At 51.9% G+C, this 12,276-nt stretch overlaps 2 non-coding genes across 2 annotated transcripts; one reads left to right on the top strand and one right to left on the bottom strand.

Moving 5' to 3' along the window:
• The first annotated feature begins 585 nt into the window (after positions 1-585).
• TRNAG-UCC (transfer RNA glycine (anticodon UCC)) lies at positions 586-657 on the top strand. Its single transcript has one exon. It is a non-coding gene; the product is annotated as a tRNA-Gly (tRNA).
• Positions 658-1,013: 356 nt separating this feature from the next.
• Positions 1,014-1,086, bottom strand: TRNAV-CAC (transfer RNA valine (anticodon CAC)). Its single transcript has one exon. It is a non-coding gene; the product is annotated as a tRNA-Val (tRNA).
• Positions 1,087-12,276: the final 11,190 nt, after the last annotated feature.

The raw sequence follows: 12,276 nt of genomic DNA, 5'->3' as shown, positions 1-12,276 counted from the left end.
CCGGAAACGGGGGCGCGGGGGCGGCGGCGGCCACGGCGCGACCTCTCACCCGGCGGCGGAAGTGGCGGGAGCGCGCGCGGCGGGAGCGCGCCCGGGCGGCACGGGAGGAACCACTGCCACTGCGGGGGGGGGGGAGGGGGGGGAGGGAGGAGATGCCTGGCGGGAGTACGGAGCTGTCACAGAATCACACAGAATAGATCAGGTTGGAAAAGACCTCTGAGGTCATCGAGTCCAGCCTGTGACCGACAGCCGCCTTGTCACCCAGACCACGGAGCTAAGTCTGTCCTTAAACACCTCCAGGGACGGTGAGGCTGCCGCCTCCCTGGGCAGTACGTTGCAACGTCTTCATGGAGAGGGGGGACACAGAGAGAATTGAGGCTGATACAGGGTAAAAAAAGCACGGAGAGAAGATTCTTCCTCCCCTCGCCCTCAGAGACGGGCCCCAAATTCAGCATTTGTTGCCGTCGTGGGACGGCTGTAGAGCCGTTCTCATCTCTCGTTCTACCTCATCCCCTGCTTGGGGAGAATGGTTGGGTCCCGCTGGGTGCTGTTGCTGGGGGAAGCCGGGAAGCAGCGTGTCAGCGGGCGTTGGTGGTATAGTGGTTAGCATAGCTGCCTTCCAAGCAGTTGACCCGGGTTCGATTCCCGGCCAACGCAGCTCCGTTTTTTCCTTTCTCGTATTATTTTTTTTCCCCCCGTTTCTCACCGATCCGAACCGAACTGAGATGCACCGGCACGCGGAGCGCCCCTTCCCCCTCCGCCTGCGCTGTGCCCACTGTGAGCCCCCGGCGGGAGCGGGGCGTTGCTCAGTGATGCGGCGCGCGGTGCCGGTTACTGCTCTTCCCAGCGCTCGGTGGAGGCCTCGAGTCGTCAGGAGACGGCAGGGAAATAAATAAATCCGAATTAAAAAAACCCGCCCTAAACACACCCCTACAAACAAACAAGAAAAACCAAAGCAGCACCGAAATAAAAGGCACCCCTTGGAACCTGAAGGGAAAAAAAGAAAAAAGAGGTGTTTCCGCCCGGGATCGAACCGGGGACCTTTCGCGTGTGAGGCGAACGTGATAACCGCTACACTACGGAAACCCGCCATGTCCGCCTTTTTCGTAAGGTGGAACATATTCCCACCATGGCGGCTGAGGAGACGCCGATCTCCCTCACGGCAATCTCAAAATAAACCTCCCGCAAACCCCGAGAAGCGCCGCGCGGGACGCCCAGTGCTTATCATTAATGCCTAATTGGAGTTCCTAGAGCCCCGCTGGTCTCCGGAGGCGGCTGAGGTGCGTGGCCCGGGCAGTGTTTCGGGGATCCCCTCAGAGAGGACACAGCCCCACAGGGAGGTTCCCGCTGAGGGGGCGCGGGGCGCTGCTGAAGAAATGCCTCTTTTCCCTAAGGCAGCTGCCACCAGATGTCGGTAGAATAGTGGCGACAGGGAGTGGAGCTCCCTGGAGAGCCGCCCGGGAGGGACAGGACCCGCCTGGCCCAGGGGACAGGGGCTGGGAGAGGAACGGCCCCCAAGGACAGACCTGTTGACAATCACAGATTCACAAGATGCCAGACTGGTTTGAATTGGAAGGACTTTAAATCTCATCTCATTCCACCCCCTGCCATGGGCAGGGACAGCTTCCACTGTCCCGGGGTACTCCAAGCCCTGTCCAGCCTGGCCTGGGACACTGCCAGGGATCCAGGGGCAGCCACGGCTGCTCTGGGAATTCCATTCCAGGGCCTCAACACCCTCAGTCAAGAGCTGACAGTTCCAGATAGTTCTAAGTTTGTTCCTCTTACCCTACTACAATGTTAATGGCGAGCCTTCTCTTTTTGGTAAAACCTCAGCCCTTGGAATCAGGTGGTAACATGAGAATTATTTTTTCCTGTTTTGTTTTCTTTGTTGAAGTGTATTTTATGCTCTGCTGGCTGCAGAAAAAAAGCTTAGAAGGGAGAAATGAATCACAAACCCAGATGAAAGCAAAAATAACCTCACTTTTAATAACACTCGCTCTTAATAAAATCTACTTTTAATTTCACAATTTCCTTTTACAATTTTTTAGCTGATCTTTTGATTTGGGGCTAAAAGGGATAGAGAACAGGTTGTCACATGTCCTTTAACTTCAGGGCTTGCCAGTGCTTTATTCTGATCTGATTTATGATAAGGATTATAATGTTACATCCAAATCCGTGACAAACCTGATGTCTCGGGACTTGTTTGCTTCGTGTTGTTGTTAAACATCCCGGAGTGAAATTCTTTTTGCCTGCAGCTGGCAGAGCTGCACAGAGGTCTGGTACCAGCCTTTGCACCGAGCATCAGCTGAATGTGCTGGGGCAGAGCTGATCAATAGCTGGGGGCAAGGTCCCCTCCCTCGAGCAGGGCCAGTGGATCTGTGAGTGACCCAAGACCATCCATGAAAAGATTCAAATGCTTTGCGTTTTGTTTTCTTCCGCAGCCCTCTTTCAGCCTGGCGATGGGTGGAGAAAGGAGCTGCGGAGCACACAGCGCCAGGGAGGAAGCTCTTGGAAGGTACCTGTGGGAGGCAGAGGCAGGAATTCCATGAAAGACATCGCGCTGTCGGTGTGAGCTCCCAGACCCACACGGATCCCGCGGTGGTCCCTGGTTCTGGCAGCGCTGGGCTCTGGGAGCCCTGAGACACACCGGGTCCTGGGCTCTGGGTGCTCCTGGCGTGGGCAGCGCCGGCTTTGGGGGCACAAAGCCGCCTCTTCCCGCTGCTTCCCGCTTGCTGGAACGGCTCCCGGGGATGTTCCGGCTTTTCCGACAAAGGTCCATTGTCATGGACGGCTCAAACTTTGCCCGCAGGACAAAGATCCTGCAGCATTTCGGTCTCCCTTCCAGCCCCTGACTTATCCCACTTCCTCCGCTTCCAGCGCTTCCTACCCGTGTGGCGCTGCTGGGTGTGGGAGCCCCCACGGACAGTCCCCAGAGCTCGAGAAAGAACCGTCGCAGGGGAAAAAAGAACCCGGGGGCTCATTTGAGGTGAAGGCTGGATATTCTCTTCTATTATCACCAGCATCTGCCCTTTCTGAGCGAGGAACCCTCCCCCAGCTCTCACCAGCGGCCGTGCTCGGCTTTGTTTCCGTGACACGCTGCACTGGCTGCACAGTCCCATTCTTCCCTTTTCCTCCCTCCACTCCCAAAGCCTGCGTGGCTGCTCCAAGAGGGGAGCTGGAAGCACTGTGGAGCAGGAGAGCTGACAATCAGGGCCGGGAGACAACGCTGCCGTGCACAATACCCCCTCAATTAGCCATTCATTTCTTCTGCCTCTGAAATGGGGAGCACAGCCCTTGTGCCGGGAGATAAAACAAGAACGGCTTCAATAGCACTGATTTAAATTAGGTCAGGCTGGCTTTTGTGTGGCAGGGACCACACAATAGCTGTCACACAACGGCGGAGGGGAGCAGCATAAAGGAAAAGAGGCCAAGCAAGTGGCACAGATGCTGGGAGTTGGTGGGTGCTGGGACATGCGGGGTGTGTGCGTGGGCATAGTGGAGGGGCAGACACTCAACCAGCACGTGATGCTGAGGCGTAAAAGGGGCGGCATGGTCAGCAGGGGACAGAGAAGTCACACACGGCCTGTGCAGAAATGAGCTCGGCCACACCACAGCCATGTGCCCTGGGAAAATGGTCTTTAACCACAACTGGTTATGAGACAAAGGAGTGACAAGCTTTGGACCTCTCAGGGCAAGAAGGATATTGAGGGGCTGGAGCGTGTCCAGGGAAGGGAACAGAGCTGGGGAAGGGTCTGGAGCACCAGGAGTGACTGAGGGAGCTGAGAGGGCTCTGCCTGGAGAAAAGGAGGCTCAGGGGGGACCTTCCCGACTGTTGGGGTGTCCTGTGTAGGGCCTGGAGCTGGACTGATGATCCTTGTGGGACCCTTCCAGCTCAGGGTATTCCACGATTCCATGACCTGAGCTTCAATCCTCAGCGTTGCCCAATTTTTTTCCCCCTCGTAAGTTCCCCAAAAGCCCACGCCTGGCCTGAACACCTGGTGTGCTGTGAAATTCTACACTGGCTTCTTTAGGGATGGACATGTTTGGGGAAATATCAGCAACTCCCTCAAAATGATCTCTTAACTCAGGTTCTCAAAGCCATCCAAGTGTCTGCCTTCAGAGAGAGGTCCTGGGGAGAGTTTTTCAGGAGGATGTGAGCACTGGAGCTTTGTCCCAGTTCTCCCCCCAGTTCCATTCGTATCCTTATTGCTGTTTTTACAATGGCAGTGCAGATGTTCATGTTTATCTGGCCATGGGAGGACACGAGAGCAGCGTGCTCAGAGCTATCAGCAAGAGCCTGATCTTTTCAGCAAGCTGTTGTCATGGTCTAAATGAATTTATCCAGGTAAATCCATATGCAAAGGAAGGGCAGGCAAGTTTAAAAATAAGAGTCCACCCCTTCAAGTCTTCCAGGAATAAATGAATGGTCTTTTGTGCCCCAGAATGGACTTTACAGGTACCACTTTGCTTCAGTTGGGCCAAAAATCAGTGGGGGAAAATGTGAGTGTGGAAAAGTGGAAAGACGTAATCAGCCACTTAATTGAGCCTTTTGGGAAGGACAGGGTGATATTCTTTTGCCGTCGCAAGAAAAAGCTGCAAACAAAAATGATACTTAAGAAAAATGTTTATTGTATTACCCAGTCATAATTTGCATGCTAAAATTGCAAGTGTTATCGTTTCTACTACTGATAGTAAAAAAGTAGGTGAGCCAAAGAACTGAGTGTGCCAGCCAGTGCCAAAAGGAGAAAACTAGGTTAAGCTGAAGTATCAGTTGTTCCTATTCCCCTTCATTTGTTTGTTCACACATGAATAATTTTTTTTTTTTAAATCCAAGACAGCTTAGGTCCACTCTGGGCCATCAGCTACAATGGCCTACATAATTCCCAGGCTGATTTAAACACACTGCTTCCCATGGGCACACACAGGCAGCGGAATATTCAGTGGCCACCAGCTGATATTGGAAAGACAGGCACTAAAAATAAGTTGTCCTTTTTTAACAGTAAGTGTAATTAAGCACTGAAATAGTGCCTGTTGTAGGGAGGTGGCCCCGGAGGCACGGAGCCAAAACAAGACATGTTGTTAAAAGGTATGTTCCCTTCAGCAGATGGTCAGAGCTCTGATGCATGAAGCACCCAGCGAAATTATCCACCCAGTTCCTGTAGGAAGCCTGTCTAGAGCAACCATAACAGCCCTAATTTCTCTCAAAATACAAATATATGGTTGCTAGTTTTCACTGCTTTACAGCTACACTATTTGGCGTATTTTTAGCCGTTTAGTTGGGAGAACACAACGAAAACAGCAACAGCCCACTTTGGTTTGCATTTTGATTTACTTTCTAAAGCCCACACTGCAGTGGAGACTGGAGGTGCCCGGGTACCAAAAGCAGCTTAACTGGGGTAGCAAAAAATGTGTTGTCTGTCAGGGGAGGTTTAGGTGAAATACCAGGGAAAGGTTCTTCCCCCAGAGGGTGCTGGGCACTGCCCAGGCTCCCCAGGGAATGGGCACGGCCCCGAGGCTGCCAGAGCTGCAGGAGCGTTTGGACAGCGCTCTCAGGCACAGGATGGGATTGTGGGGGTGTTTGTGCAGGGCCAGGAGTTGAACTGAGGATTCTGTAGGTCCCTCCCCACTCAGGATGTTTCTACAATTCTTTGATCTGTTCTGTGATTCTGTGATTCTGTGATTCTGCTCACTGCTTCCTCTGGTGCTTGTCCCTGCACGTGGGGTAACCCAGAGGCAGAAGAGGCAGGAGTCCAGCTCTTGTTGACAGCTTAGGGGTGTGATCATTGTGGGTTCCAAGCAAGAAGACATCCAAGTTATATCTGATCATGTTATTAGTGCACACATCCATATACATAAATAAATCAGAATGATACAATGATGTGTATATCGGTAGAGATCATTATTGTCCAGCAAATGGCATCATCTGGGATGCTCCTGAGTTGTGACTGTGTAAATCCCAGTATTCCTGAGATGGACTCTATAACCTGAAATGCTCGTTGGAGTCCTTCAGCTCTCCAACAACCCAAAATCCACTGCAGAAAATAATATGTTCTGCAGAAGAATGGTTCATTCCCTGAATATTTATTTGCTGATTTGGGCTGGGGTATTTTTCTATTATTATTATTACTATTATTTGTTTTGTTTATTTCTTCTCCTTTAATCAGCTCCAGCTGAGACAGGAGAGGGTGGGAGGAGGGTTTTGTTCCTCTGGAGAAAACAGGAGGCTGTGCCTGTGCAGCCATGGTGACAAGATCCAGGGCGCTTTCTGGCTTCCAAGCAATTTGCTCCCCACTCCTGGCTCCCAAGTAAAAGTGGGGCAGAGAAAGAGAGGAGCTTTTGTTTCTCAAGTGCTTCAGCTGTTACTTCTAATTAAGCGAAGAGCTCCAGTGCCTTCCCACTCCCCAGCCTAAGGAGGATGGAGTTGGGGCAAAAGGAGAGCCAAGAGGCTGTGGCAGCTCTCCTCTTTCCAGCTGCAGCCTGGCTGGGTGACCTGTGCCATCCTAGTGCCTCAGATTCCCTGGCTGCAGGGGGGAAGAAATGAGAGAGCCCGAGCCCAGCACGAGGCCAGATGGAAACGACCACCCTGCTGTTCAAGGTGTTATTATCGGTTTAATGCAATATGTTCCCAGCTTCCCAGACATGCTGACCATCAGCAAATTGCTCTTCCTTCTCCAGCTTTCCCTGGATGTCATTCCCTTCTCTCTGAGGTGCCAGCCCCTGCCCTGAGGTCTAACAGCATTTCTCCAACCACCCCAGTGCACCTCTTTTTAACCCCTGCTGGTGTCACCAGGATGTGCTGCAGGAGCTGGGTGAGGTGTCAAGAGCCAGGGATTGGTGGCCTTGGCACAGCCAGGTGGGGTTTGTGGGACAAGGAGAGTGGGGAGGGCAGAGGGCAGAGCTGTGACAGCTGTGAACCACACAGCCCCTGCCCAGCTCTGCCACAGGGAACACAGACTGTTCAAAGCACTGCACGCTCATGGGAAGGATTGCCAAGAGGAAAAGAGGGTGGAGATGTGGAGGGAGAGAAAAAAAAGAATGTAGGGAATAGGAACGCTCAGGAATCCAACAGCCCTCGGACTCAAGGTCCAAGCCCTGGCTCAGCTCTGGAAGTTGCCCACCAAGGACTGAAGGAGCCCTCCAGGTCATGGCAGCTCCCTTGTGCCTCTGTGCCCACTGAACTCTGTTGGATCTCTTCAGCCTGGGATCTCACAGGGAGAAGTTCAGGCCTTCACTTGGAAACAGATGGTCTCCCTCTTGGGCCCCATCTGCCAGGCAATGCTGGAGCAGTTGGTCTCTGCAGTGCTGAGCAGAATCTTGTTTACTTTCCCCTCCCATCCCCAAGGTGATCGCAGGGCAACCCAAGCCTGCTGTTTCAGCCCAGATTTCCAGGAACAGCCAGGAACTCTGAGGTGCAGGAGTGTAACCCAAGAGCAAGAGAGGGCACGTGGCATTGGCCAGCCCTGATCTCTGTCACTGTTCAGCCTGGGAAGAGGGCTGTGGTTGCAGGTGGTCAGAATGTTTGGGGAGCCCTTTGTTTGGAAGAAAGCACATAGGTGAAAGGAGAAATCCAGAGGGAAGTTTCTCCAGGGCCGGGCTGCAGGAGAGGTGCCAGGAGCAATTGGTGTGTGAGCCTTATCCATGATGAATCAATTACTGCCCAGACTGATGAGAAATACATGGTGTGTTTGGTGGAGCTGTTTGGCACTGACCTTCCCTGGAACCAAGTCCAGTAAAGTCTTTGGGTGTCTGGGCCATCTGGAAAGGCTGGTGAACTCATCAGCCTCAGTGCTTCTGGCCAGGCAGAAGGCTGGTGGCTGCTCTGGGGAGGAGCCTTAATGCTTGGAAATCTCTTGTCAGCTGAAAGCCAAGGCCTGACCTGGCCTGTGTGCTGGACTCTTCCCCCTCAGCTCCAAGACAAGGCTGGCTAGGCAGGAGATGGAGCAGCACCTGGCAGCTGCCCCTTCCCCCCCCCCCTCAGGACACAGTCTCCATCCAGCAGGGATACAGGGAAGTGTCTCGTGACAACATTAAGCTCACACAAAAATAGCAGGTGAGACCAGCTCTCCCTGAGAAGCACCAGCCAACATTGCTGCAGTATGCCTGATAAAAGAACTTTACTTCTTTTCTGGGTTCTGCTGCTGGAGCTCTGTGTCAAGGACTGGAGGATATCATCCATCCGTGCACCAGCCCGTGTTTTCCAGAGACCTTAGCCCTAGCAGCCAGAGCAGCGAGGTCCTGCTCTCTCAGGTTGCCAGGTTAGGCAGTCAGTGCTCTAATGGTGCTCGCTGAGCAGAGGGCACGGAGCACCACTTTATCCCTCCCCCGAGGGTTCCCATCCGCGGAGGCTCCGGCCGGGACACTGCCGGTGGCAGCTCCGCAGTAATCAGCCCCGAGGCAGGAAGTGGAAACTTTCTGCTTGCAGCCATTTAGTTTCATTAGAAGCATCACGAGAGAAAACGGGGCCTCAGGTGGGGCAGGGAGATGCAGCGGCTGGGGGAGAGGGGCTTGCAGCCTGTTGTTCGTGGAGCTTGGCATGGCAGCTTCAGCTGGAGAGGAAAAGAGGGGCAGAGACAGCCTGGAGCTGGGGCCTGTCACCCACACTGGTCAGAGCTCTGGGGATCGTGCAGCTGGGTAAAGTGATTGTTGCAGGATATATTATTCCTATCGCCGCAAAGAATTTTCCCCCATGTCTAGCCTAAATTTTCCTTGTTCAACACAAACACGATGCTGTTCGGAGGTGGAGTATTAAGAGCTGGAGTCGCTGCCTAATCACATATTGATTTCAGTGGAGCTAAGCTCAATGAGAGGAGTCTGCCCGGCCTTGCTCCATCCCCCTCGTGCCCCAGGAGAATGTTTTGTGTGAGACTAAATGCCTCTGTAAGTGCCTCTCAGCTCCTTGCTCATTGAGAGCTGTTCTGCACAGACACATTGGAGCACAGGATCTGGCCTGGAATCACATTTCCTTTGGCAAGAGGGATTTTATCTACCTCAGTCTCCCTGGGCAGTGTGCTTGGTGGGGCTGTCAGTTCTCCTGAATGGGACTAAGAGCCCAGCCAGGCAGGAATTCTGCCACCAGCAGCAGCCCTCTACCCCTTGCCTCCCATTTAATTCATGTCCTCACCCAAGAGCAGAAATAAACTCAATTGCTCACCTCTAAGCCTGATTTCCCTGCTTACATTTTTCACTAAGCCAGTTCAAATGAAGCAACACATGCAGGAATTGGACTTGAGGATCCATGTGGGTCCCTTCCGACTCAGGATCTTCTACAGTCTGTGCACCCTGATGGCTTTGGGAGAGCTCTGGGACAGGGGCAGAGCTGGCAGGATAAATAAGACAGGGAAAAGTGACCAGAAGAGCAGATCTCAAACTCCTGAAGTCTCATTCATGAAAAAGTATTGCCTCTTGTTCCTGGTCTGTGTCTCATTTGTGAACACAGATGTTCTATTATTCCCACGTGGATGAGCAGTTGTTTTCGTGTGAGCTCCTGTCCATCTTCCAGTTAAAGGGTTTGTTTGTTAGCCTTGGAGATTTCAGCAGCAATAATCCTGTTTGGAGACACCCACGCAGTTCTGCAGCAAGCTCTGCCCTGGGATGGAGAGGAGCTGGGTCAGGGAATGCAGCAGCCAGGAGATGGAGCCGCTTGGCTCCTCAGCATGGAACAGGCAGCAGGCTCGGGAGAGAAAGCCCGGGCCCTTACAGGGCTCTTGTCCCTGATGGAACAGATGTGGCAGCTGCTTTGTGCCACAACCGCTGCGTGTTTGCGGAGCGGCCAAAGGACTCCCCGGGCTGTGCCTCGGGCTGGCACATGGGGCCTTTCATTTTCCTCAAGGGCTCTCGAGGAAGAGCTCATTGTACCTGCTCAGAATTAATTCTGCCAGTCCCCAGCCTGCTCATGGACTCCCCGTGCTGAAGTTCAAGACATGCCTTTCATTTTTTTCCTTCTGTCTGGGACAATTGATATCCTGGGATGGAGCTGCATCAACAGCCAGGACCTGATCCTAGTGAAGACCACAGGGACCTGACTTGGAGCCTCCAGGAACTGGATTCTCCAAGTCTCCCTGCAGCAGCTGCTGGCTGGCAGCTTTGTCCCGTTTCCTTGTCCCCCCAACCCCAAGGATCCCTCTTTGTGCCCCATCAGCTGGAAGTGCTCTTCTGTTTGGGGCTGCCTCAGAACTGCTGGCACAACAGAGCTGTTTTGGTTCTGGCTGAGCACTCGGCATCTGAGCTCTCATGTGGTTGGAGCCCATTTTTTTGCAAGAATGAAAACAGTGGATTAATGAGCTGCTTGTGGCTAATGTGCAGGGTTTCTCAGAACTGGTGCTATTAGAGCCCAGCGTCATGTAGGAGGTAAATGGCAGCACACGGTGAATAAAGCAGTGATATAATAGGTTTAAGTAGTCCATTTCCCTTTGGAGTGTTACTGATAACAGGCCCAAATGCATACAAGACCATTCCCTTAATGAATAAGACTGCCTCTCTAGCAGAGCACGCACTGCAGTGCCTCACAAGGGGTTTATTTTTCACCATTTTCATCCAAAACAAGGCTTGGGTGTTTGAGTTGGAGTGGGGTGCAGGGAGGACTATAAACATGGTCTGACTGATCCACAGGAGACACGTCCTTATCCCAGTGTACTGGCCCTGGATATAACCAGAGGAAGATACTCAGGTCACACAGGTGTATAAAGAATAAGGCTTCTCCCACTTGTAGTTTTGTAGCTTCCAGCAATCTGTGGGGTTTGCTTGGATGTTGCATGCAAACTATTAAGTTTAATCATCACTGATAGACCAAACCTCCATAATCTTGTCTAAAACCTTTTGAACCTATTTATATTTTCAGGCTACAAGATATCCTGTGGCAAACAAGCTCCAAAATTTAATTATGTGCTGTGTGAAAAAGTAATTTTTTTTGTTTGTTTTAAACTGGTCTGGTAATTTCACTGGGGCACTGACTCCTCGTGTGGTGAGAAACAGCATCTAAAATACCTGAGGGAAGTAGAATCCCAGATTTTATTGGAAGGGCATGTGATTATGACTTCTAAGTGTTAAAAGCACTTCTGAAAATGGAGCATAGGTTCTACTTTTAGTGCTTATGAAAATATTGCCTCCAGTGTTCTTGTTTGCTCTTCAGCTTGTTTTTATTTATTTTATTTTTTCCCTTAACCTCTCTTTACAAGCTGCCCTAGTCCCAGACAGATCCAGTTCTCAAGCTCCTTGTTTACTCTGTTTGCATGGGCTTCATTTTTTACAATATTCTCCTTTTTAAGTGCTGCAGCAGCTGAGAGTCTCTTGCGAGAGCTGTGAGCACAAACCCCACCAAGGACAGGCACATGCCTCGGGGCGACCTCTTCCTCCTCATTATGTTTGTGATGGTCTCAATGTCACCAGTTCAAGCACAGGCGCACGGGGTTCAATACAACATCGAGATAAAGGCAGGAGAGACATCCCCACTCCCCCGAGGTGCGAGCGACTCTGCCGCTCCTTGATTGTGCCGTTGGCAGACACCTCATTAAAAGTGGGTTATTCCACACAAACATCCCCTTGTCCTTTCGCAGGCGTAATCTGAGCGTGGAGAGAGAGCTCAGCCCCACACCAGCGTGTCTGAGTGTGTCCAGACCCTGACTCTAACGAGCTGCTGTTCATTTGTAGCCTTCTCTGCCCTTCCAGGAGTTGTACTTTCCTGGTGCATCCTTAACTTACACTGTCTCACAGGCAGTTTCGATCGTGCCTCCAGCTACTAGAATGAAAATTAACATTATCCAAACCAAAACCAGGACACTCCTCTTGCTAATCCTTTGATCTTAGTCCAAATAACATTTCTCCTCAGTCGGATACACCTCCTGCATGAAACATTCCGATGTAAAACTAAGTTAACGGGTAGAGAAACCAGGCTCTGAATCTTTCCCTTCCCATCGTGTAAATGGTTCAGTGGAAGGTGTCCCTGCCCGTGGCAGGGAATGGAACGGGGTGATCTTAAAGGTCTTTTTCAACCCAAACCATTCTGTGATCCTCTGTCCTGCAGCCTCCTCCTGCTGTGCTCAAAGCGGTGGTTCTGGGTACTCCCCGCACTGCAGAGAGCTTTGCAGAGACTGCCCGCGCCTCAGTTTCCCTTTGCACTGGAAGGTTTCTAGGTAGATTTGGCAGCACTGGGTTAACAGTTGGACTCAGTGATACCAGAGGTCTTTTCCAGCTGAAACTTGCCTGTGATTCTGTGGTCTGTGTGTGAACGAGCAGGGATTTCAGACGGGGCTGTGCAGTGCTCAGAGGGAGATGCCTGCA

This window comes from Aphelocoma coerulescens, chromosome 28, assembly GCF_041296385.1.
Source record: "Aphelocoma coerulescens isolate FSJ_1873_10779 chromosome 28, UR_Acoe_1.0, whole genome shotgun sequence".
NCBI classification, from domain to species: Eukaryota; Metazoa; Chordata; class Aves; order Passeriformes; family Corvidae; genus Aphelocoma; species Aphelocoma coerulescens.
The sequence above is the reverse complement of the archived record's forward strand: the minus strand, read 5'-3'. Positions and strand labels throughout refer to the sequence as shown.